Source organism: Juglans regia, chromosome 11 (assembly GCF_001411555.2).
Source record: "Juglans regia cultivar Chandler chromosome 11, Walnut 2.0, whole genome shotgun sequence".
Classification (NCBI taxonomy): domain Eukaryota; kingdom Viridiplantae; phylum Streptophyta; class Magnoliopsida; order Fagales; family Juglandaceae; genus Juglans; species Juglans regia.
Window position 1 is genome coordinate 10603992 of NC_049911.1, and position 25870 is coordinate 10629861.

Consider the following 25870-nt stretch of genomic DNA (forward strand, 5'->3'; position numbering starts at 1 on the left):
CGGTCAGGACAAGAAGCCCAATCAGAATCAGCAAAGGGTTTAAGAGACAATGTATTGTCAGCTAGAAAGAAAAGTCCATGGCCAGGAGTGCCTTTGACATATTGTAAATTCTGTAGGCAGCTTGTAAATGAGGCTGTCTAGGCTAAGCCCTATATTTGCTAAGTCTATTGACAGAATAGCATAAATATAGCCGAGTTATTGTGAGGTAAAGAAGGCGCCCTACAAGCCTTCTATAAACTGTAGGGTCAGGCAACAAATCTCTCACATCCTTACTCAACTTAATATTTTGCTCAACAGGAAAAGTAACAGGTTTAGAAGCAAGGAGACCAGCATCTTGAAGAATTTTCAATGAATATTTTCTCTAACACAATGAAATACCAGCAAGAGATCTTGCCACTTCCAAACCAAGAAAATATTTGAGTTTGCCAAGGTCCTTAAACTTAAACTTCTCATTAAGCAAGGACTTTAAAGACACAACAACTTGCATATCATTACTAGCTATGAGAATATCATCAACATAGATAAGAAGAGCAATAAAAGATGAACACTCAGTCTTGGTAAAAAGAGAATAATTAGCTTTAGATTGTTGAAAACCCAAGCAAAGGATAGAAGTGGAAAACTTGGAGAACCACTGAAGTGAGGCCTGTTTCAAACCATAGAGTGATTTGTTCAACTTGCAAACTTAGGACGCCCCTTTAATGTGAAAACCAGGACGTAAAACCATATATACTTCTTCAAATAAATCCCCATGCAGAAATGCATTATTAACATCAAGCTGTGTAAGATGCCAGCCTTTCACAGCAGCAATGGCCAAAAGAGATCTAACAGTTGCCATTTTAGCAACAGGAGAAAATGTTTCAGAATAACCCAAGCCTTTAGTTTGGGTATAACCTTGGCAACCAACCTTGCCTTATAATGTGGGATGATCTCAGCTATAATAATTTGGAATCACACTCTTGTGTTTTTGTTGGTGATTTTAATATTATTTGTAATGACTCAGAAATGAGGCGAAGTAGGCCTAGTCCTAGTATGGCTATGGAGGATTTTAATAATTGGATTCATCAAGGGGGTCTGATGGAAATGGCTACGAAAGGGAGTGTTTTTACTTGGTGTAATGGGCAGTCGGGTCTTGCCCGCTCCTGGGCACATCTTGATCGTGCTCTCATGGACAGCTCCTATCTTGCTTTGTTCCCAAATGCTATTTGTTCTTATTTGCCGCGTTCTACTTCAGATCATGCTATCATGTTTATTGAGTTCAAGAAAGATCATTTCTTGTATGGCCCAGCTCTGTTTCGATTTCAACAGATGTGGGTGGATCACCATAGTTTCTTGGACTGTGTTCGGACAACTTGGGCTACTCGGGTGGGGGGTTCAGCTATTCAGATTTTGTCTAGTAAATTAAAGCAGACTAAGCTGATGTTAAGGGAGTGGAATAAAAGGGTCTTTGGTCATACCTTGGCTCATATTGATGCTCTTGAAAAAAAGGTTGAGGAGATTGAGTAACAGCTTCAATTAAATTGGAGGAAATTTGGAGAGGGAGTTACATATGGTTGTCTCGGACCTGGCAAGTTGGAGGCGACGGGAAGAGTTGAGATTGGCACAAATGGCAAAGTTAAAATGGAAGGTGGATGGCGATCGGAATTCAAAATTTTTTTCATGCTTGCCTAGCCAATAGGAGGAGAAAGAGAGTGTTGGAAATGCATTCCAATTGGGTGTTCTATGAGATGCCGGAAAGCGTTCACCAAGGGGCAGTGGAATATTTTTCTTCTTTCCTTCAAGGGGAATCACCGGCTGAGCAGCCTAGACTTGAACAGTTCATTGATCCTGTCATTTTAGAGGAGGAGAATGTCTCACTTCTTTGTGCGCCTACAATAGAGGAAGTTTTTTGAGGATGTGTCTTCCATTCCATCTCAGAGTGCTCTAGGTCCTGACTGGTTTGGTTCGGGTTTCTAAAAAAGTTGTTGGGAAGTGGTTAAAGTTGATGTGTGGAATGCAGTTTTGGATTTCTTTACATCCAAGCACCTTCCCAAGTTTTTCACCGCCTCATATTTGGTTCTAATACCAAAGGCGGATTGGCCTACAAGTTTTGATAAATTTCACCCCATTAGCCTTTATTCTGTTTTTTTATAAAAATTGCTCCAAGATTATTGTGAATCGATTAACAGGTCTCTTACCTCGCCTGATATCTTCAGAGCAAGGAGCCTTTATTCCTAGGAGAAGTATCTTTGAGAACATTGGTCTCACCTAGGAAATGGTTCAATCCATTAATAAAAGAATTGACAGGGGAAATATTATGTTGAAAGTGGATATGGCAAAAGCTTATGATCGTGTGGATTGGGCTTTTCTGATTACAGTCTTGCGAAGGTTTGGTTTTTCTTCTCAATTCAGTGACTTGGTGCATTCTTGTATTTCAAGCCCTTGGTATTCGGTTGGCACAGTCAAGGGATTCTTCCCGCGAGGCCGTGGTCTTCATCAAATGGATCCTTTGTTACCATATCTGTTTATCATTCAGCAAGAGGTCCTATCCAAGATGATTCATGGCAGCGTGAGAGAGAATAGATTTGGCCATTTTTCTATCAGGCCCAAGGTATGCCTATTGTTTCTCATTTGATGTATGTTGATGATGTAATGGTTTTTTCTAATGGAAGTCAGAGATCGGTTCGAGTACTCTAACACATTCTGAGTCAATATGAGAGGTGGTCGAGATAGACTATCAATATTTAAAAATCAACGTTATATTGTTCAGACAAAATTCCCCCTATGCACAAGCAGAGTTTATTACGTCATACTGGGTTCATGGAGGGGACTTTTCCTTTTAAATATCTAGGAGTACCGATTATTCTGGGGCGCCTTAAGCAGTCTCATCTAGACGGCATGGTGAATAAAGTGAGGCAAAAAATCAGTGGTTGGAAGATGAGATTATTATCTTCTAGTGGGAAACTAGTTCTGTTAAAGCATGTTATATCTAGCATGGTGATTCACCTCTTTACTGTTTTACATGTCCCTCAAGCTACTATCACCAAGATTCATAAGTTGATGCTCTTTTGTTTGGGGAGAATCCGATGGGCTAGATAGAATGAAACGGGTGGCTTGGAAACATATTTGCAACCCTGTGGAAGAAGGTGGTCTTGGGTTACGACATCTTCAAGATACTCAGAGAGCCTTACATATGCATTTTTGCTTGGAATCTATTACAAGGTAATTCTCTATGGGCTAACTTTTTCAAAGCAAAATATGTGGGTTCGAAGCCTTGGTTTTTAATAGAGGCCACTAAAGGGTCTAGATTTTGGAGAATGGTTACTAATTGTATCCCGTTGTTGTTGAATAATTGTAAGTGGAAGATTAGAGAATGAGAGATTTTTTTCTGGTTTGACAAATGTAGGGATAATGGTCCCCTTATTAATGAGATGCCATTAGTGGGTTCACCCTTGCTAAAAGTTAAAGAGTGTGTAGGCTGTCGGATAGTTGGGATGTGGATCTTTTAGAGAACTTAGTTGGGTAGGAGAAGGTGGATGAGATTTTAGTCTCTTTATCTGGGCCTAATTCCGGAAATGATGTTCTTGTTTGGACTCCTATGGAGACAGGTATGTTCTTTACTAAATCTACTTGGCATTGTATTCGTATCAGAGGTTCTACTCTTGGTTGGCATGATTGGATTTGGCACAAAAGTCTTCATTTAAAAATGTCTATACATTTTTGGAGGGCTTAGTACATGGCCTTGAGTGTGGATGAGAGATTGCACCGTATTGGTATTTCCCTTGTTTCCCAATGTGATTGTTGTAATGTAGGCCATCTTGAAGATATTAATCATGTGCTCTTTGAGGGTGATCTTCCTCAAAAAGTATGGTCATTTTTTGGCACTCTATTTGGTATTCCTCTTGGCAGATTTTGGAAATAGAATTCTGGGACTTGGTTTAGGCATGCTAGCTCTTCTTCTCAGGTGGGTTTTATAGTTGGCATCATTCCCATCATTGTTACTTAGCGCCTATGGAGGAGAAGATGCCTTGCTCGTATGGAAGGTATTTTGGAAACTCATGAAGCTGTTGTTCATTCTATTTGTGTGTGGCTAGGTTCCCTTTGTCATGCAGCAAAGAATCCCATAAAATTGTCTCGCCGAGATGGCATGATTCTAGAGGTCTTGCAGATTAAGCCGGTTGTGCCTAAAGCTCCTTGTTGCAAAGTGGTTAAGTAGTTGAAACTGCCATCGGGATGGTACAAATTGAATACAAATGATAGTAGTTTGGGAAACCTGGGCACTTGTGGCATTGGTGGGGTTATTTGAAATGACTTAGGTCGACTTGTCCAAACTTATGCTTCTCATATTGGTTTCGGTTCTAACAACAAAGCGGAACTTCTTGCGCTCCTTCAAGGTTTGAGAATTTGTAAATCATTACATATTTCTAATGTGATTGTAGAAATGGATTCGATGGTGGTTATTTGTTGGTGGAATGGAGGGCGATGTGGTGTGTGGTACTTAGAATATTTTTGGGAGGAACTTGTTGGATTGTCTCGCACTATTCATTCCCATGTTCAACATGTGTTTCGTGAAGGTAATATGGTGGCGGATTAGTTAGCCAAGGAAGGGGCCTCAGCACTGAGTTGGTTTTTTCTAATAATTGCGATATGCCTCAGATTCTTAGAGGATTGCTCAGTTTGGATTTCTTAGCCCTCCCATCTTTAAGATGCTAGTTTGTCTGGTTTTTGTGGTTTTGTTTTGTTTTTCATTCCATAGGATTGTAATAAAATGTTTTCTTGGTTGCAGTCTTGTTGGGTTTTCCGATGGGCCTTGTTTGTTATCGCGGTATTTCTCCGCCATAAGTGAGGGCTTGATTAATAAATTCTGGAGGGTGTCACTATTGGACATGTGACTTCCTGCTCTTAAAAAAAAAAAAGTAGTTTTGGTTCCCTATTACAATTCTTAGCAAATACTCTGAAAACAAAGGAATGAGTCGATCTAGAATAAAAAAGTATGTTGGCATTTACGAAAAATGAATTGAGTATACCAGGATTTAACACTTGAATTTTTTAAACTTCTATTATAAATAAGCTCATTCATGTTATATCAACAGTGGAAAGGTGTATGTATTTATGATAATATTATTATTTACTTTTCTTTTAATCATTACTTAGGAAGATGCATCAAAACTATATGCATGTGTGTATATTAGCAAAAGGAAAAGGCTAAATGTATTTTAAAAAAAACTTACTTTTCTATAAGTCAATTATTGATATGCTTAAAATCATCAAATTTGAAATTCAAAAGAAAACTAAAAAGTGAGTCTTGTAAGTAAAATTATAAATACATGTAGCATTACTTTTAACAAAAACATAAAGAACAATTAAAGAAATATTTCCAAGCAAACGTGCGAGGATGGTTAATTAACTATCCACTCTTCTAATAAGGTCATACATGCAATAATGTCTAGTTGATTTCAGTATTCCTCGCATTTTTTAGGATAGGGAAATTCTTACTCTTTACGAAATTCTAATAAGATTCTAATTGTATCATTGATTGGTCATTTTAAAAGAGTATAGGTTTAGATGTGATTTGTGCCTTAATTGAATCGTTATAATCACATACAACTCAGATATCAATGGGTCATTAATATAACAACTAAAACGCTCTTAAGATTTGGTTTTCATGTAGAGCATATGTGTTTTGATGTCCCAATTGTCCATTAATGGATATTGTAGATTGAATGGATACTTAATCTAGAACTAGAACGAATATATACGATGAAAACTAATTTGTCTCTATAATAATGGAAAAAACGCATTCCAAGGAAATTCATAAGCAACAATCTCAAGAAGAAATCAAGAAAATGGTAGGTAATAAGATTATCTTCTCTCAAATTCATGACAAATCCTCCTAAAAGTCAGTAAACTACTATACCCATATTAGAACAATAATACTTTAAAAAAAAAAAAAAGAAGAAGAAGAAGAAGAAGAGAGAATTCCCAGAATCATTGACGGATCCACACATCATCAAGCTTTGGTACTTGGTTTTATGTAACATATTGAATTAAAAAGTCTTTGGTTGGACCCCAAATGACAGATTGTTTACATTTCTGTCTTTATTTGTTTATTGGACGACCCCTTTGCCTTGTCAAAGTTGTAATTGATGCAATATTAGAACAACCTGCAAATCCCCATTACCAAACACTTTTGAAATGTACTGAGAAAAAAGGGTTAATATACTGCATATATGGATGACAAAGTGTTCTATATTAGCAACTATTGGTACAATCTATATATTTTAATCAGAAGTTCTGAACACAAAGTAGAACATCATTCAAAGAGGACACATGCAACATGCAAGGAGGCTAAAGAATTAAGAATAATAATTAGAACAATGAGATTTAATTTTATTCTATCTCGAGGTGAATTGAAAGGACATTATATCATTTGGCTAGTCTTCCTGCATTCGAATAGCAAAACCAATGGCTCAACCTTTCTTTTCTACTGAATATACTGAATTTAACCAATTCAGATTTGCATTTATTTATCTCTTCCCCGATGGCTGCAGAGAAAACAGAAACCTGTATGTAAGCCAATTCTATGAACTGAAGTTTTGAATCTCGTTCCAAAGATGATCATTTCGATCTTAAAGCTGAAATGGAATAGTTTAATATCGATATGTACTGGTGCATTGTTTCAAAACTGCCTATTTATGTAATATATATGTGTGTGTGTACACGCATATAAAAGAATTGGGAATGCATATATAGAATAAATATATGTGAGATCCATAAAAGGTAAAGGTAAAGATATTGGCGTTAGAAGGTAAATATTCATAAACTTGAGTTGAGATACATAAAAACAAAAATCAAAGAAAAATAAAATAAAAGAGCTTTGTGTGACAACGCCCCAAATTCCACTTGGGATTTGACAAAGCTTGAAGCATTGAGACATGCAATACAAGGTTACATACATCCATTCATGACAGTTAAGGATGCAATGCATCTAGCATCTAACAGTATACAATATTCGTAACGGATAATATTTTTGAGCAATACTTAGGAGACGCTTGGGGAATAAGGAAGATATGAGAATTTTGTAAATAGTAGTAAGATAGTTCGAGTTAGGTATTTTTTGAGTTTTGGGAAATGAGAGAGAAAAAGTTGAATAAAAAATATAATAAAATTAAAATATTGTTAGAATATAATTTTTGTTTTGAAATTTGAAAAAGTTGAATTATTTTTTTATTTTTTGTTTTAAGTTTGAAAAAGTTGTAATGATTAGTTTGAAAATATTTGTATTTAAGTGATATTTGAGAAGTAAATGATATTGAGATGAGATAAGATGAGATGAAAATTATTTCCAAACATCCCTTCATGTACCAAAATGCTAATCTCAAAATATGAATATTTTTCCATTAATATTCACATAAACCAAATTAACATAATTCATTCAGAAAACTTAGTTAAACTATACATATAACAAAAGTAGGATCCCAAAACGACAACCCTTCAAAAACCATCAAAACATTGTCTTTTCCTTGTAACATAATTATGCCAACATCTAGTGTATTGCTAGGATCTCCTAAACTTCGATAATACACCTCAAGAAAATCTCAATGAACTCACTTATGAAATCAAAGTGGCTCTCAAAAGTAAGAATGCCATCCAACACAGCCGACCAATGATGCACATAGGTTCCTTCTAAAATTTCTTGAATATCTTTTAGGACAAACTAAATAGTCTCGATATAAAAGTCTGTTGTGAGGACCCTACCTAACATGAAAGGGGACAAACCATTCGGGGAGTTGAAGGAAATGAAAAGATGAGAAACACTTCAATGGTCTAAGAAATCAGTAGCAGGAGACACCGACTATAGCTAGTCCAACATCTGGGCGAGCAAGCATGTTGTGGGAATTCGGCTGACATGTCCCAGAGCGAGATAGAAATGTGGAACTCGGCTATGGTAAACGAGCTAGAAAATTCATCTCTTGTGAGGATGAGAACGAGGAGTTGAAGGACTGATGAGCTCGGGCGAGATATGGCTACCCACCCAAAGAGGAGCTACGTTCAAAGACCAACATAACTAGACATTGGAACTTTCTAAGATATCATAGAAGAGTTCGGAGAAGTGTCAGAAACGTGTGCAGAAGCCCACACTCCATCTAAGAGGTCACATCTAGAGTGGCTTTGCAATGAAAGGTGAAGGCACGATAAGATGTGTTGTCAGGACCCAGAGTATGGTCTAACGCTATGTGAAGGATTGTTCAAGGAAGGATAGAGGAGTTGGCAGACCATAGGGTGTGCAGACCATACCCTGGTCACCTGTCTCTGTCATCCCATAGCATGACATGACACGGATGAAAGACTTTTATCGAAGCATAGTTGGAGTCAGAGATACGTCAGAAAAGACATCTGGTATTCCAACTCTATTTAAAGGACCTGGTGGGACAAGATCTCACTTTTGAGACCTTATTCACTAAAGAGCTCGAGAAGGCGATTGCTGTAGAAAGCAAGGAGTGGAGAGACGACGAGAGGATTTTGAACATATGAAGGTAGGTTAGCTTGTAAGACAGTACTGGGTAATGTGGGGTAAATGTTGTGTGTGAGAGGCATTGCATTACTTCTATAATCTTCTCCCTCTTTCTACAAGCATTAATAAATATTTCAAGCACTATGTTTCCAGCTATATTTGCTCATTGATTTTCGATGCTTTCAATGTTTACGATGCTTTTAACTGGTTTCTGCAACTAATGATGAGACCCTGCGTGGGAACCCTAGATACAAGTGTGTGTGTGAGTGAAAGTGGACTCAGGGTGAGTCTATATTCGTGGTACAGGACGAAGAATTCCTCGAGACCATTCCACGAAGCGTTACCATAAACATCAAACTAGAAGGAAAACTCCTGGTGGAGAGTGGATATTATACTTTGCCTCACCTGATAGTTGGGATGTGAGATCCCCTGACGTATCACGTGCCGGTGTCTTTTTTGTTGGTTACAGTTGGGTAGAGCAGCATCATCGGGGCAACAAGTTTTAGTGTGTGCCTATGAGCAAGTGTGTGCCTATGAGTAAGAGTGCATGCCCATGAGCAACAGAGGGCCTATGTGGCAGATGAGTGCCTATGAGCAAAGAACAATACTCGATTGAGATATGCCGAATCCTAGCTTTTATAGGTCTTCTATTATATAGAGATGAGTGACTCCTTACCATAATAGTATTCTTGAGATTTTATCTATTTACATAAAGAAAGGCTACCTCTCAGAAGGGTGATTCTTAGCAATGCTTATATTTATATATATATATATATATTTATATTCACTAAGAGGGTGATTCATCGCCAGGTTTTGAGGACGCACGTAGATTCAAGAGAGGGGGTGACACCTCCCCATGCGTATATGTGTTCTTCTAGTATTTACATGAAATGTTCTCATAGAATCTTCGATAGTATTATCTTTTGTAGCGGTTTTGTAATAGATGTCTAACCTACCTATGGTTCTATTCTTAGGACCATAGACTTTCATGGAGGTTCGGACCCTAGCATGATGCCTAAGGAAGAGGAGTCAATCCCAACTAAGTCACGACTAAGGAGACTAGGACCCGTCTTAGCACTAGTACCCGCCGTAGCCACCCTGTGCTTTTCGTAGGATGTACATTACTAAGCTAAGTGCTCATTTGTAATTTAGTCGGCTGCCTATGACGACGGGCCCCGTTTGGATTGTGAAGTGATCTCAACTCAACTCATATAATCTCATCTCATCATTACAACTTTCTTAAATTTTCTCACAAAATATAATAAATAATTCAAAATTTTCAAATTCTAAAGTAATAATAATAAAAAATAATATTCTAACAATATTTTATTCAACTTTTAACTTTCATCTCAACTCTCAATCCAAACGAGACCTAATTCTATGTATCTTGGATGATGTAATGTTTTGAGGTTATGAAGAGCGAGAACCCCCTTTCATATGAAGTTTATTTTTCTAGTTCATACTTGTTTATATTGTAATTACAACGTGTTTTGTTATATTCCACTACATTGTCATAAATTGAATTTCATACACGTGTACTTCCCTCAAGATTACTACATGCCTAACAATTCCTCTGAGTGTTGACTGATCAGCCAACATCTTTTGCCCCACAAAACCTCACCTAGCCTTTCATGAGGGACAGGGAGCCATCTTGGTATCAGAGTCACATTTTTATGCGTGATTCCAGACAACTTTTAGAAGTATAGGACTGTACCTGAAAATAGGAGTGATATAGTATGATAGGTTGAACATTCTAGCATTAAGCCAAATCTATGCTTAGGATGGTGAGGTGGGATAGTACTTAATAGACTTGGGCTATGTGGCAGGATTTAACGATGGCGTCAAATGGTCATGAAAGAGGATCTTCTGACGAAGGAAGGGACGAGAAACTAGCTAGAGTGCTAAATCAAATGTCGGATATGTTGGAACAACAATATGAGATGTGTTCCTATCATATGCAAGTCCAATCAATAGGAACGCCCAGAGAAGAAGGAAGGGGATGTATGTACGAGCAATTTTTGACTCATAGAGAGGACGTTTGAGGTATGTCGATGCACATAAGATTAGAAGGTGCTCTATGTAAGCTACCTATTTCAGGGAGAAGCAGCTCTATGGTGAGATACCCAGAGGCAACTCTATACTATGGAACTAGGAGCCACGGGAAGGATTTCATGGGAAAAGTTTAAGAAAGAATTTGATGACCCATATTTTTGGAGATTATAAGGAAGCAGAGGTCCAAGGATGGTAACCTTTCTGGTAATGGGAATGGAGACTAGGATCTTTAAGGGAAGTAAATTATGCTTCCTGCCTGAAGTTATCACCTCACTGCAGGTTAAGAAAGAATTGGTGAAATGAGTTGAGATTTATCTAGTACACCTAACCTTGAGGAAAGGAGTGGATAAGGAAGTGGAGGACACCCTATTGGATTGCCACCTGCCAAGGAAATAGAGTTTGCAATTGACTTAGAACTAGTGTTTGTTCTAGTCCATCAGAATTGAAGGAACTGAAGAACGAACAACATGAGTTTTTGGTTAAGGGGTTCATTAGACCTTGTACCTTGCCTTAGGGAGTGAGGTATTATTTGGGAAGAAGAAAGATGGAACCCTTGTATATCGATTATTGGGAGTTAAAAAAGATGAAAATCAAGAATAGGTACCCAGTACCTAGGATTGATGATCTATTCGATCAACTGCAAGGAGCTTCAATCTTTTCCAAGATAGATCTCAGATTGGGTTACCATCAATTGAGGATTAAGGAAGGCGGCGTGCCTCTCTAGTTCACCACTGGTATAGGTAAGGAGACTCAATGAAACCAAATGTGTTCAACAGAATGTGCCATACAAAATATTTTTGTGAAGTCTCCTAACCTAGTTTATATTGTTTTTGGACTAGGTACGTTCACTATGAGTTCACTGTAATGCCTTTTGGGTTGACAAACACCCCAACTTCTTTTATGAATCTTATGAATATGGTGTTCTAGCCATTCCTGGATTTGTTTGGGATAGTGTTCACAGATAATATCCTGATATATTTCTGAAATGCTGAGGAGCATAGGGTGATCTTGAGAATAGTATTGAGGACCCATCAGGATCATCAATTGTATGCCAAGTTCTGTAAGTGTGAGTTATGGTTGGAGGAAGTAAGATTTTTAGGTCAAGTGATAACTAGGGAAGCAATCATGGTTGTGACGAACCACTCATTTTCTCTCGATTGGTCACGAGTCTCACCTTTGCATTTAAACCTCGAAGTTGTATTTTAAATTTAGCAGATGATTTTTAAATGGAACCCAGTATTTTAAAGTCTTTGAAATATTTTAAATGCCCAAAATTATTTTAAATGGGATATTTTAAGTTAGTGTTATTGGACTAAACCTAGTTTTCAAGTAAGCCTTTTTATATTGTGAAGACCCGAAAATGATTTAGTTTTAGAAAATCGTTTTATTTAAATGGTTTTAGTTCTTTAAGAGTATTATGTAATATTCATTATTTCATTTTATGTTAAAAACTCTATTTACTTAGATGGTTTTATTTCTCTTAAAAACATTTAGTGAATTTTATTATTTTATTTTATGATGAAAGATTATATTTTTAGAATTTAAAGTTGATTTTTAAATTAGTTTTATTGTATTTCTATTTTAATTCCTATTATTTAGTTAGTTTCTTTCAGTATTTAAATCTTCACCGTTAGATCAAATATGAGGACCTTTAGATGAAGGGTTGGGATTTAATCCCCAAAACCCTAACTTTTTCCCCATTTCCCTTTCTCCATCTCTTTCCTCCCCTCCCTCCAAGCCAACGCCTTCTCCCCGGATTCCCTTTCTCCCTCTCGGCTTCCCAGCCCCCACAACCCAGCCGCACCACCATTGTCGGCACCCCCACATCGTCACTGGCGACCTTCCCCACCTTCTCTCTCTCTCTCTCACAATCAGGCTTGAAGCCCATAGCCCTCTCTCTCTCCTCCCTCAATTTCTCTCAACTGCGCCATCGCAAGAAGCCCACGATCTCACTGTCAAGCCTCATCGACCACCCCTCCCTCACGGCTCCACCGTCACACCAAAGCTATTTCTCTCCCTCCCGATCTTTCCTTTCTCTCTTGGATTCCTTTAGATCCGCCGCCACCTGCGGCTGCCACCACCACCACACCATGCCGCAATGCCACCAACCCCTTCCCTTCTCAAATCCACGCCTTTCTCTCCCATCTCCCTCAAGAATCTGACGCGTTTTGGTGTGTTGCTGCCGTGCGCCGCCTCCAGCCACGACTGTTGCCACACGGGGTCAGCCCCGTGACTCAGCCCGAGTAACACCGTGCCCAGCTAGGCGAGGCCTTGCCTTCCTCTCTTTTCCCCTTCGGCCTCAAGCACCCATGCACATCCCCACCACCGTACATGACCAAGCCAGCCACCCAGCACCACCCCTCTCCACCTCCTGCCGCCACCACGAAGCCCCACCAAATCCTAACTACCCAAACAGCCCTGTCTTAGGGTCACGGTAGCGACCATCGGGCCCCAACCGGCCTCTCCTAGCACATGTGTAGCCGCCATCGCAGGACCATGTTGGGCAGCAAGCGATGCAACAGATCAGCCTTGACACATGGTATAATCTCTCTCCCTTTCTCTCGATAGTTATTTTATTGAGAAGCTGGATTTTTTTGTGGACTGTGCTGTTATATTTGAAGTGTGTTATGCATTGTGAAGTGTGAAGTGTGAAGTTGTGTAGTGTGAAGTGATGGGGCTGTGATGCAGTGTGGTTTGTGATGTGAAGTATTGGGAACTGTGAACAACGTCACTATGTAGTTCTGATGTGGTGGTGTAGTTGAAGTGTTGGGCAATATTGTGTAGTGTTGTGGCTGTAAGTAGTATGAAGTGACGAGATGTTGTGCCGTGTGATGTAGTCGGTGATTTGGCAATATGTTGTGAAGTGACGGGACTAGGTGTGTAGTTGTGATGTGATGGTGTTGTGTATAGTGATGTGATCACTACGCAGCTTGCGTAATGGTTGGATGCCTTGTGAGGTGATGGAATCATTGTACAATTTGGGGTTGCGAATTGTGTACAGTGATTGGATGCGGTGTAATCATGACGTGGTCGTATGTCATGTAGGTCGAGTGAAGTATCGAAATAAGTTATGTAGTTTCGAGGTGCTGTGTACCATGAGGTGTTAGTTGAGTTTGAGTTGAAGGTTATAATCAGAGTATGAAGCTTGTTTACACAAGCGGGCGTATAATGGATTATATGTTGATCTTAAGTGATAAAATGGATAGAGTACACATGTAATTGGTTGGACACATGTGTTGGGCAGATTTACCATATGTAATAGATAATCTATCCTAAACATGGTACACGATGTTTAAGCCTCAATGTTGGCTTAAAGTTGTGTATTATGCATAGTTAAGAATACGGTGAAGTGTTGATTAGGTCATACATGAATGAAGGAAGAGATGTGTGTATTGACTAGGGTTGAGATGCATGACTTGGTTGGTTCAAGTTATGCATTAGGATGGGTGGTTTGGTAGGAGGAGCATGATGAAAGTGATTGTGTGTCTTAACTTTAAGGTGAATCAAGGAGGTTCACTTTGAAGGATAAAAACGTGAAGTATGAGGCTCTGTGTTTGAAAGGTGACCTCAAGTGGGTCACAAGTTATGACCCTAAGATTGAGGAAAAGTGATAAAGGAAAGCATAGAAGATAGACTTGGGTAATAAAGTGTGTCTAAGTGAAGGAAGTCCTAGTGAAGAGAAGTTTGTGTATTTTGTAAGTTTAAGTTATACACTTAAGGAAAGGAATAATGTGAGGTTATGTATGTATGTATGTAGGTTGCCATCTGACACGTACATGAATGGACTGTATGAAATGTAAATAGTATGGAGTCCAGATAAGTATTATGTTCATACTTTTATAGAGTTTTCTAAATTATATGATATAAAAATGAAACGTTTCTCTTTATTATGTTTTATGAAATGAAATGATGTTTATGAAAGTATGCTATGTATGAATGTTTAAAGGTATATATGCAAGTAAAGGCTTTCTTTGGCAGCCCCTATTTATGCACCCAAAAGTAATAGTTGTATGCATGTAAATGGATGTTATATGTAGTATCTATTGTCTTTATTTTTCCATGAAATGAACTGTTGAGGTTTATGCTTGATGCTTTTAAGTGATATTTAAATGATGCGATGAAGTGTGTTTAAATGACGCTTATAAAGTGTGTTTTAAATGAGGCTATGAAATGGATTTTTAAATGATGATATGAAATGATGTTTAAATAATGCTATGAAATGATGTTTACTAATAATGTTTATCCTTATGCTTTTAAACGATGTTTATGAAATGAAATGTACTGTTGACTGAAAAGAATGAAAATGAAAGGACTCAAATGAATGAATGTTTTAATGTATGAAATATTTAACGGCCATGACTGAATGAAAGATGGTACTAAAGGACTTGGAAGATTGCAATGCCGGGTAAGTAGTACTGGTAGTGCACCCAGTGCTACCCCTAACTGAAAGGGATTCCCAACCTATGGCCAAGGGAGGATCCGGGTCCAAAATACCACTAATCCCAACACACAGGACGTAACAGTGTGTACCGACTAGAGGAAAAGTGAAAAGAGTTAAGTTGAATGTTGTGCAATCATTTAGCTATTTATGAATGATGTATAAGGTTTGGGAAATGTTTTAAGAAATGAAAACCTTTTAAAGAAAAACTGCAATGTTTTTAAATGAAATGAATGTTTTACGTATAGTATGTAGATGAATGATGAATGCATTAATGAAAACCTATGTTAGTATAGTTTTACAGTATGAAGTAGTACTTACTGAGTATTCGACTCGCGTTTATTTTTATGTATGTTCCTCCCTCTCTCAGGGAAAAAATGAGGAATAAGCGTCAGGACAGACGTGGCCCAAGGGAAGAGTGACAGAAGCCTAGGCAAGTTTTATGTAACGAATGAAAGACTATTTTTTTTAAAAATGACTTTTTATTTAACTTAATGATTTCCGCTACAAAACTCTCTCTTAAATTTATAGAGTAGATTTTAGTTTTAAACTTATAATCTTTTATATCCTGAGTAGGAAAGGGAAAAAGTTTTAAAAGGGTCAGTAATTCCCATATCTTTTTTTAAAAATTATTTTCTAAAGTCCCACCACAAGGACGGGCGTTACAATGGCGGATCCTAGTAAGGTGGAGGCTATGATGGATTGGAAATGACCTATCACAGTACAAGAGATTAGGACTTTCTTAGGGTTAGCCGGCTACTATTGTAGATTCATGGAGGGATTTTCTAAGTTATCAAGCCCTCTCACGATGTCGACTAGGAAGGGCATTAAATTCATCTGGATTGCTCGATGTGTGCAGAACTTTGAGGAACTAAAGAAGCAAATAATAACGGCCCCTATCTTGGCATTACCAGAATCGAATAAGCCATTCATAGTATTCAGTGACGCATCGAAGTATGGTCTAAGACGCGTTCTGATGCAGGAAGGCAAGGTGTTTGCCTATGCATCTAGGCAATTGAAGGATCATGAAGAGAATTACTACCCCCATGACATGTAATTAGTAGCAGTAGTGTTTGCCCTAAAGATATGGCGACACTACCTATATGGCAAAGAGTGCGAGGTATACTGGGATCACAAGAACTTGAAGCACTTGTTTATACAAAGGAATCTCAGCATGAGAGAACGGAGATGGTTGGAGACCACTAGTGATTACTAGTGCGAGATTAAGTACAACCCATGTAATACCCCGTATTTTTTTTTACTGTATTGTTCTTTTTTAGTGAAGGATTATTTTAATTAATTTAAATATTGTTTGTCTTGTTTTCAAATTTATCGAATTTTCTCGTTGGATTTATTTTATAATTTTTAAGTTGTGGAATTTATTTTGATGTGCTTTCTTGATATTAATCATTGTTTGTATTTAAATTTGCTTTTTGCTTTAATGAATAATTTTATTGTTGGACTTTAATTATTATTGTTTTATTTATTTATTTTTTTCTTACGCACAACACTACCCACGTCTTTTTCTTTACAAACTTTAGGTTTTTTTTATCAATTATATAGATACACATTTTTCATCTTAGACTTGGAAAACTACCCTGTGCCTTCGCTGCCACCAGCCTCCAGAGTTCACCATCGTGCAACCCCTCCTAGTTCGACGCCAACCTCCACGCAAGTAAAACCGACGCCCTTACCCTCCACCGTTAACGTCCTTTATCAAGGCTCAATGCCTCAATGTGCGCCATCATCTCCATCTCGGCCTCAGTCGCAGCAACTCGTGCAGAGCTGCACTCCTCCCTGCCGTCAACAACTACACTGACCTTCACCCCGCACCGTGCACTTCTGCAGTGCACCACCCACTGTTAGCACAGGTCAAACTCGACCACGAGCACTAAGATCACGGCAAGAGACCCTTCCACCGAGAGCCACTCCATGAAAGCCAATCACGCGTAGGTCCACCGCATGGAGCCACCCTGCCCAAACCTCACAACCACCACCAAAGCTCTTCCACGCCGCAATCCACACGGCAAGCCCACTGCACGACGGAAGACGCTGTTTCACTACAACCGAACGACCCCTGTTTTTAATACCCGAAACAGAGCATTTGACATACCGCAACTCCTCCACGCCGGTTGCCTCAGCCTCAAGCATCATCACTGCCCAGCCATCGAGCTCACCACTGTCGACCTCTGCCTATCATGCGCCACCTCAGGCTCACGGTGAGGTTCCTCTCTCTCTCTCTCTCTCTCTCTCTCTCTCTCTAACCAGTGTGGTACCGACGCCCCCACCTCCGTAAGCAACCGCCCAGCTCGCTACCTTCGTGCCCTCTGTCGCGTATGTAACTGCTGTGTTATTCAAAGAAGTTAGTTTTTACGTTAGTGCATTTCATGCTTCTAAGCTAATTTTATTTAATTACTCTTTTACCCATTGAACTGCAACTTATGCCAAGTTTTTAAAATTTGTATCATGTGTTAATAATTTTTTTTTTATTATGATTACAGAAAATCATTTAAGTATTTTAACATGTTATTAAGTAAATATTTATTTTAAGAGTAAATAATATTGGTGTAATGTTGTTTTTACACTTTAGATATGATTTAGTCTATTCAAAAATAGTTATAGTTTATTTTAAAATATTTTGGGATAATTATATTATCTAGTTTTAAACTTTATAGTTTGTTTTCAACAATACATAGGTCAACTTTTAAATGTTTTAGTCAAGGTTATTAAATCAATATTGATGATTTTAGAAAGCAATGTTTTATAATTCGAGGTTATGAGATTTTAGGTTTTGAGAAATTAAATAGGTTATTTTAGGAGTTTAGGCTTATATATTGTAATACGTGATTAATTGAAAATTTACGAGAATTACGTGGTTATTTTACAGGTGACGCTTAATTATTGTTCGACATCTTTGAGGAAAATTCTGAAAAAGCTAAGAAGTCCAGGTAAGCGGGGTTCCTATGCTAGACTTTGCATTAAAATAAAATGAACTGAGGTCTTTTTTGGGAAAATGTGCATCTTTTGTTATGAAAAGAAATCTGAAAACAACCTCAGATTTTTGTTCTGCAATACTTATGAGATTCTGTTTAAGAAGAAAGTATTTTCTGTCATGACTGGTGTAGATATGAGCTTATTTTTGGCATTCTGTTATTGAACTGAAACAAATGAGTAAATATGAAAATTTGATAAATTTCGCATGTGATGTGAAGATGTTCTGAATATTCGGTACTCTGTTTTAATATGATGTGGCATCTGAAAAACCTTTAGCATGACTTTCCGATTCTGTTCTGATTCTGATATGGTGATTCTGATTCTGTTTTACTTTGATATGTGGCCTTGTCACGGGATATAATAGTGACCTCTGGCCCTGTCATGGGATATAATAGTGACCTCTGCCCCTATCACGGGATACAATAATGACCTCTAGCCCTGTCATGGGATACAATAGTGACCTCTGGCCCACCACAGGATATAATAGTGGTTTTCTGTTCTGAGTGCAATCGCTTTGGTAACATGGTGATTTATGTTCTGCTTGGCTTTCCGCAGGATGCACAACACTACCACGGGGGTTAAACATGGTCTCTATTATGATATGATGCTCTGATATGATATGATAAAACGAAGATGTTCAGTCATGTTGTGCCAAAGGAGTCTTTGAATATGAAAAGTTGGTTTCTGAATATGAAATATTTGAAAAGTCACTCTGATTTTTTTGATAATATGTATTTTTTTTTAGATTTGCATATTGATACTGAAATGTTTTGTTTCTGCATTCTGAACTCTGTGAAAATACTCATGTTTACACACTAGTATATGTCATCTACTTACTGAGTTGTTGATAACTCACCCCTTATCTCCAATTATTTTTTTAGATGATTTTGAATAGACCAGCTAAGGATCAGGATTATGGAGCATCGGTTAAGTATAGTGGATTACTCATAGAAGATTTCTGAGAAGTGGCAGATTTTATTAAGAGACTTTGTAGTATTCTGATGACGTAATATTTTTGAGTCTATAAATATATGGATGAATTGTGAGTTTTAGGTTATAGGAAGTAACTCTTCGATCCCTATGGGACCGGGGCGTTACAACCCAGGTAAGGCTAACTTAGTCACCAATGTCCTAAGTCGTAAGTCAAAGATCAAGGACAAGCAAGAGACTTCAGAGGTGGAGTCCTTCAGAGGTGGAGTCCTTGATGAGGAGACTAGGACTCGTCTTAGCACCAGTACCCGCCCTAGCCACCTTATGCTTTTCATAGGGTGTACATTACTGAGCCGAGTGCTCATTTGTAATCTAGTCTGCCGCCTATGGCAACTAACTCTATGTATCTTGGGTAATGTAATGTTTTGAGGTTATGAAGGCCTAGAAGCCCCTCTCGTATGAAGTTTAGTTTTCTGGTACATACTTGTTTACTTTGTAACTACAATGTGTTCCATTATATTCTGCTTTGTTTTCACAAACCTAATTTCATACACGTGTACTTTCCTCAGGATTACTATACGTCTAATAATTCTCCTGGATGTTGACCGATCGGCCAGTATCATTGGCACCACGGAACCTTGCCTAGTCTTTTATGAAAGATGGGGCGCCACATTGGAAACTGAGACACATATCATCACCATAGACCCAACAGTTACAAACTGTATTCATGAAAACTTAACACAAATCCTTTGCTCTAATCTCCTCTGTAACGTCTCTTTTTCCATGTTCTCTTGTATTTTCCTTTTACATATTTGTACATACACTATATATAATGGAAGGCTCTCATGAATGTTCTCATGTTATGTGAGACATTTACACAAAGAGTTGGAATCAAATTGTCTTTACATTTGAGACTTGTACCTGACATTACTCAAGCAACAATACTACTAATGGGGGCTAGATACTGCATTGTTTTTCAGTTCCTCATTTTACTTGGGTTGTCTTCAAACCAGGGCAAGAAAGAACATAAACCATGCAAGCACTTAACCTTATACTTCCATAACGACATTTACAATGGCAAAAATGTTGGTAATGCCATATCTGCCATTGTTGTAGCTCCTGAAGGAGCAAACATAACCGTCTTAGCAAGCCAATTTAATTTCGGGAACATCGTCATTTTTTACGACCCCATTACGTACCCTTGACAACAATCTCCACTCAGAGCCTGTTGGCAGGGCTCAGGGCCTTTACTTGTACGGCACAAAGAACACTTTCATAGCTTGGCTAGGCTTCACGTTTGTTCTTAATAGCACAAACCACCTACGAACTATAAACTTCATTGGAGCTAACCCAATCTGGGTGAAGGCTAGGGACATTTCTGTAGTGGGTGGGACAAGAGATTTCTTCATGCATCGTGGTATTGTGACTATAATGACTGATGCATATGAAGGCCGACAAGTATATTTCAGGTTCTGGGTCGACATTAAGTTCTATGAATTCTGGTGAACTGAGATTGATCATGTCATAGAGATGATTTTCGTTATGGTTAAGGTTTCAATATTAATATTGTTTTGCATTAGAAAGCATTTTTGCTTTTGTGTGCTGTGAGTTGTTTGTCCATGGGTTGCTTTTTCATGACCTCCAACTCTTGCAAGAGTACTAGGATTTGCACATATTTAGATATAATGTATTTTAATCAAGATTGAACCTTAGCTTTACAAATCTCAAGATCTAGAAAATATCACACCCATATCTCTATCTTGAATCTAGATGGAAAGATCAGTATTCCCTACATATACAGAACTGAACATTCTTGATGGCTTGGTCCTTTCAAATGGGCAACAAAAAATCGAGTATATCTAGTATCTTATGTCCTCTCAAAAGCTTTAAACAAAGTTATTGGAAAGGAAAAAAATGCATGATAATTTGTGATTGCTTGTCGTTCTACTTTTTTTTTTTAGCCTTTAAAACATTGAATGATTGTTGGGGAATGATAATGCGAGAATAGTAAAGAGAAATAGAGAAAAACAATCACATATCACAATATTTATGTGATTCGGAAATTTGCCTACGTCCACGGAGTTGTAGGAAATTTGATTCAGATGAATGTTGAAGTACACTGTGAAAATTATAAGATCTTCACTCACTCAAGCTCTCCCACTCTCTCTATCGCCTCACTCTCTCTCACTGCTTCAAAAACGCCGTTCATAACAACTAAGTTCCATTTTCAACATTTTGCTTTTTATATGCCTCAGTCGGAGCATTGAAAAAACTCTAAGATGGTGAAAATTTTCGTATGTTCGCTCGAGCGGTGTGTCGATTGCGCTTCAAGCAAACTCTCTATCTGATGTTCGCTCGAGTGCCTAGTTGAGCACCTGTCAAGCGAATTCTTTGTCTAGACTTCGCTTGAGCGACATGTCACGTGAGTCTCAAGCGAACTTTCTATCTGGTGCTTTATGAGTAAAAAACAATAGTGCTAAACATTCTTCCAAGCCCAAGTCTGCACTCCATGGCACAAACCTCATTGAAAACCCATCAAGAAAATGTAATAAATCTTTGTCGAGTCAGGTCATCAAATCAGACCGCTACAAGAATAAAGTAGTCTCCACACCCAACAATCATTGATCCAATTTTTTTTATTGTGCTTCAAGTCGAGGCACTTTTGAGGTTAGGTACTCCATGGCACAAACCTCATTGAAAACCCATCAAGAAAATGTAATAAATCTTTGTCGAGTCAGGTCATCAAATCAAACCGCTACAAGAATAAAGCAGTCTCCACACCCAACAATCATTGATCCAATTTTTTTTTATTGTGCTTCAAGTCGAGGCACTTTTGAGGTTAGGTTTAGTTTGTTTTCGGATGAAAGTGGGGTCTTCCTGTTGGTCAAGTGAGCGTAAGGAAAGAATGGAAAGTAGTTAATTATCACTACAAGGGGAATCACCTTTCCCGGCGATCCACTTTTGCTGGGAAAACCAATAAAATCGCCGCCTATAACTTTTCCCAATGATTTATAAATCGCTGGACATTCGCCGGTATTAAAGCCCCACTTTTGATCTATTCCAATGGAAGCAAAAAATCGCCGGGAGATCTATTTTCTTTACCGGCGAAAAAAATTCGTTGCAATAGTACCTTTTATTGCCGCAATTGCAAGATACGATTCAATTGTTAATCGTTGAGAAAAATTAATTCCAGCAATTTAATATTGTCGCTAAAAGAGGAAAAATCGTCAGAAATATTCTTTCCCAGCGATTTTTTGCAACCGTCGCAATTGATTAAATGGTTTTGAAATAACACTTGCGGCGATAAAAATGCGCTGCTATAGATCAATACCAGCAATTTAAAAATCGCTGCAATTCATTAAACGGTTTTGAAATAACAATTACGACAATAAAAATGCGCTGATATAGATCAATACCAGCGATTTAAAAATCGCTGCAATTGAGTTATTGGTTTTGTGAACTCAATTGCAGCGAATATAATATCGCTAGTAATTATAGTCGTCGCGAAAAATAAAATAAATCGCCACTAATACTGCAATCTATTCCAACGGCTTAATACAATCACTGGAAATACTTGTCTCAATGCAAATTATCTTGCAACAAGCAGTACGAATATTTGCTCAATTTTCATAAATATTTATCAAAATCTTATAGCCTGTATTAGACCAAGAAGCCTGTCTTTATAATTACGATACAAGACAAGGAGACAATAGCTTCGGTGCTACTAAACAGAAAATAGCCTGAATTGGGCCAAGAAGCCTTGTCTTTATAATTATGGCACAGGGAAGGGAGACAACAACTTCGGTGCTACTAAAGAGAACACACCAAATACAACAATAAACCCAAACTGGCATTTTCAACTTTTCCTTCCCAACTCAAGCTCACCAGTTACAAAATAAACAGAAAAAAGGTGGTGAACTATACTAATCAATACAATCGGTAGAAAAAATAATAGTGCCGCTCATTGCGCAATAGCCGCTGGTTCTGGTAACCATTGCCACACTTTCACTTGACCGGCTCCATCACCAGTAAAAAACAAGCCAACAGGACCCATCTGAATTGCACGAACCTCTTGTTTAGCAAAAAGTTTATCCCTCTCCGAAAATCTAACCAGCACAGACCAAAAGAAAACAAATAGATAAAAGTGGGTTCTTGAAAATAGGAATAGACTCCCAAAAGAAATTCAAATTAAAAACTAAAAGAAGCAAACCAAGAAAATACTAACGACGGAAAATCATAGAGGTGGATAGAGTTATCGTTGGAAGAGCATAGCAAGATGGGCTTGGCTTCTGAATCATGCATCCCATAGAGGGTAAGTAGGCCCTGCAAGAGCCAAAGTAACAATAATAGTTTAAAGTAGTTTGGATTTAACTACCCCAACCTTCGAAAAAAGGCAAAATAGAATTTTTTTTCATAAAAAAAACAAAAGCAGAAAAAGACATACCAAATGCAATCACTGTAGTTTCCAATCAATCCTCTAGAAGTACTCCACCAGAAGGATGAGATGTACAGACAACATATGATACCAAAACCAACTTACTCTTATAGTACAGTCCATTGAACCAAAATAGAGCCTATTTGCTCCAACTACTAATGAAACAACTCCAAGGGTATGACCATTAAGTGATGCAGCTGGTTCAAAACAGTTGGTAGCTGCAAACTAATGAGTTATGATATAATGTCAACACTTATTTTTCAACGTCTCTGGAGTATGAGAGAGGGAAGGAAAAAAACTCAACTCAAGAAAGCAAGAAGACGAGGTTTATTACTTCACCAAATGATATTGACAATTGGCAGACAATGAATTTAGTATTTATTTTTCTTCTTTTTAGATCAGTAGTAAATCTAGTATTTCTTCTTTAGAAACAACTCCCCTTTAGTCTTTTGAATTTAGACAAGTTCGATTGCTACAGTTAAGCATTCCTTTAGCATTTATTACATTCCAGAGAAGTGATCCACGACACATGGAAGACCATTACTTTCATAGACCATCTCTAATATTTTAAAAATATTACACACTTAACCACACTGTTTCACATTTTAATACTTTCATAGACCATCTCTAATACTTTCACATTTTAATTATATAATGTTATAAAAACACATATATACACTAGTGGTAACTTTTTTAAACATTTAATGTGAAAACAGTGGTAGATTGTTATTTGTTAGAGAACCTAAGCAACAAACCAAAGGAAGAAACACATCTAATGTGAAACACATCATTTAACTGTCTCATTGTTTCCAGTAAGACCCTCCAAGCCCCAAGAAAGAACCTGTAATGAAAACTTTGGAATAAATTAATAAATGTCAATCAGACAAACTTTACAGCCTGCAATAAGATAGAACAAACAGTTACCTTAAAGCTTTATATTGAAAACACCTAGAATAATAATAACATGGAAACTAGTTACATCTTAGGCACATGCTGAACATTGACAACACTAGTGAGGGTTCAATAATAACAATAAAAAACGTTTAACAGCAGTTCAATAAGATTGCATATTTGTGCAATTTGATTCCTTTAGAAACTGTGGAATGGTTCTCCTTTGGAATTCTCCAATAATCCAAACATTAAGCATTTAGGAAATCATTAAGAAAAGGGGCTACAATAATCCACACAGAACAAATAACACAAATCTCATATTTCACAATCTTTATACTTCACCTCCAACTCCATTACAATCCCAACCACACATCACATCTTCTAAGTCTACGATAATCAACGCAGTGAATATATACAAATATGTCCAATTATGCAAATATAATGCCATTCAATCACATAAACATAATTTTCTTTGAGATAAGGAGACGGGTTTATACCATAAATTGAAGGCTGAGTTTGGCAATGCTAGGGCAGTGCTAGATGCGGAGGAGAGGCTCCCAGTGGTCTGAGGTGGGCTGAGCAATGGTGGGCAGTGGGCCCTGTGTGGAGGAACTTGTGGTGGTGCCGTAAGGGTTGCTGCTATGAGGGTTCGGCTTAGGGCTGTGAAAACAGAGGGGTTGAGGGAGGTGTTGGGTTGGGATCTAGAGTGGGGCCTATTTTTGTGGATGGTGAAGGGTGGTGGTTGGTCGTGGATGACGGTTGGCGGCCGTGAGATGAGCGGAACAGAGAGATGAGGGAGAGACCAAGGGGTATCACGGCTGTTGGTGGACGTTTGGTGATTGCTGATTGCGAATAGAGCAAGGGAGTGAGGGAGGGCCTCGTGCTGCTGGGCTAGGCGTGGTGGAGAAGGAGGCTCCGAAGGAGTAGTGGCGATGGGTGTCGAGGTGTGAGTGGTGGCGAAAGGTGCTCCTAGCGGCGGCGATGTAGAGCAATCCAAGAGAGAGAGAGAGAGGCGAGGCCAGATTTGGGGAAAAGGAAAGAGATCGGTGTGGGGGTTGGGGGAGAAGGAGGGGGTGGCCGTCGAAATGACGTGGTGGTGGCGACAGGCTGTGCGTGGGGGCTGGGGGTTGGGCGAGTAGAGGGATTGGGGAGACGGGGGTGGGGGCGCGGGGAGAGGAAGGGGGGATGGGTTGTGTGGAGGGAAAAAAAAATGACCACGGGATTTTAATTTTAACATGATAATGTGCGGCGATATTAACTTGCCGCAAAACGAATCGAATTTGAAATTGTTGAGACAACTCATTCTTGGCGATTAAAAATTCGCCGCAAATAGTATCCTGGTGAATTTTCTAATATACTTTTCTCCACACTTTATATTCACCGCTAATAAGATTCACTCGCCGTAAAATATCTATTGTGGTGATTTTTCTATTTGTTGCAACTAAAATTCCACTATAGTAGTCTGCGACGACAAAACAATCGCCGCAAATAAATAAACAATAATTTCAACATAAATTTTCGTCATATATTCCGTTGAATTTCAGCGGCGATCCAAAAATCACCGTAAATAAGAATCTACTGAGGCGATTTCTTTTGCAGCAATTTTAAAATCGCTGAAAAATACTTGATTTCTTGTAGT

At 38.2% G+C, this 25870-nt stretch overlaps 1 long non-coding RNA gene and 1 pseudogene across 1 annotated transcript; both read left to right on the forward strand.

Moving 5' to 3' along the window:
* Positions 1-12294: 12294 nt before the first annotated feature.
* LOC109005492 lies at positions 12295-19738 on the forward strand. The gene is made up of 3 exons (XR_001998477.2): positions 12295-13082; positions 17869-17929; positions 19475-19738. It is a non-coding gene; the product is annotated as an uncharacterized LOC109005492 (long non-coding RNA).
* Positions 19739-19855: 117 nt separating this feature from the next.
* On the forward strand, positions 19856-20411 carry LOC109005488 (annotated as a pseudogene).
* Positions 20412-25870: the final 5459 nt, after the last annotated feature.